At 35.6% G+C, this 1,353-nt stretch overlaps 1 pseudogene; it reads right to left on the reverse strand.

The window, feature by feature from the left end:
- Nucleotides 1-711: 711 nt before the first annotated feature.
- Nucleotides 712-891, reverse strand: LOC150048527 (U2 spliceosomal RNA; annotated as a pseudogene).
- Nucleotides 892-1,353: the final 462 nt, after the last annotated feature.

Here is a 1,353-nt window from a genome sequence, read left to right on the forward strand (position 1 = left end):
ATATGCATTTATTAAACTACATTCAGACATTTGTCATATCCACACCACATCTCTTATAGCTTCCAACAGAAGCTATAAGTCACTGTATTTCCCTTAAACATTCAAGTGATCCTAAAGAACATACCAGTGACTTCAATGTGGTGACCTATGAATCTAGCTCTTGTAAATGTAGTACAAGGTTGAAAGTGTGCAAAAGCCTGAAACAGAGCATCATCTGAAATAGGAATTGAAACCAAGTGCTTTCCACAGGGTCAGTCCAATCTACTGCTAGTTTCTGAGAATTACTTCCTGTTGAAAGATAGCCATGCTTCCTTTGGTGCTGTTTTTAAGTCAGAACAACAGAGTTGAATAATGGAGACAAAAAAAAACATATGAATCTCAGAACTGAAAATGCCTACCAGCTGGTTAGTCAGAGAAGATTAACTTTCAGTTTAGGGTAGCTCAGACTCCAGACAAAAGAAGAAATCTCAGAATTCAATCTTGTTGTATTGAAGTCACAAACATGTAAATATCTATTATATACAAGATATTCTGTGGAAACCGATAATTTTCATAGTGTTTAAATTTTATTGAGTAGATTTGAAATAATGACAGTTCATTTTGTTTTAACATGTTTTAAGATCTCTAAGTACCTAAGCAACTTTTATTTCTAATAAATATCAATTTCATCATTATCATTATATCACTATAGTGGATGAGTAACTAGTATTTTTTTTTTGCACTGTTCCTGGAGGTACTGCAATTCCTACAGCAGATCTAGCAAGCTCCTATTTCAAATGCTAGGTCCAAAAATCCATTTCAAGTATTGTCCGTGGATAGAGGACTTATCAGACATTAAAGAGATAAGGCCAGATACCACACTAGATTTTATCCAAAAGGCGGAAAAGCAATAATTTTAAAACATATTTTTGGGGGGGTAATAAAAAGCTACAACAGCTGGGAGCTGGTGGATCATGTCTGCAATCCAAGCTACTCAGGAGGCTGAGATTTGAGGATCATGGTTCAAAGCTAACCCAGGCCCAAAAGTCTTTGAATCTCTTATCTCCAATTCATTTCTAGAAAAGCAGAAGTGGAGATGTGCTCAAAGTGATAGAGCTCTAGCCTTAAGCGGAAGACCTTATGGACAGTGCCCAAGTCAGAGTTCAAGTCCCATGACTGACAAATATAAAAACAAAACCAAAAATACCATAAAAGCTTTAACAAATTTATGTGCTGATATCTTCTGCAGAGTAGATTATAACACCCTGTTGGCCAACAAGATATAGATACCTCTCTATACTTACATCTATATTTATATCTATATGTATGTCTGTATCTCAGACTCCTGAGTAGCTAGGATTACTGGAATGAGCT

The sequence above is a fragment of the Megascapheus bottae genome, chromosome 21 (assembly GCF_031878675.1).
Source record: "Megascapheus bottae isolate mThoBot1 chromosome 21, mThoBot2.hap1, whole genome shotgun sequence".
NCBI classification, from domain to species: domain Eukaryota; kingdom Metazoa; phylum Chordata; class Mammalia; order Rodentia; family Geomyidae; genus Megascapheus; species Megascapheus bottae.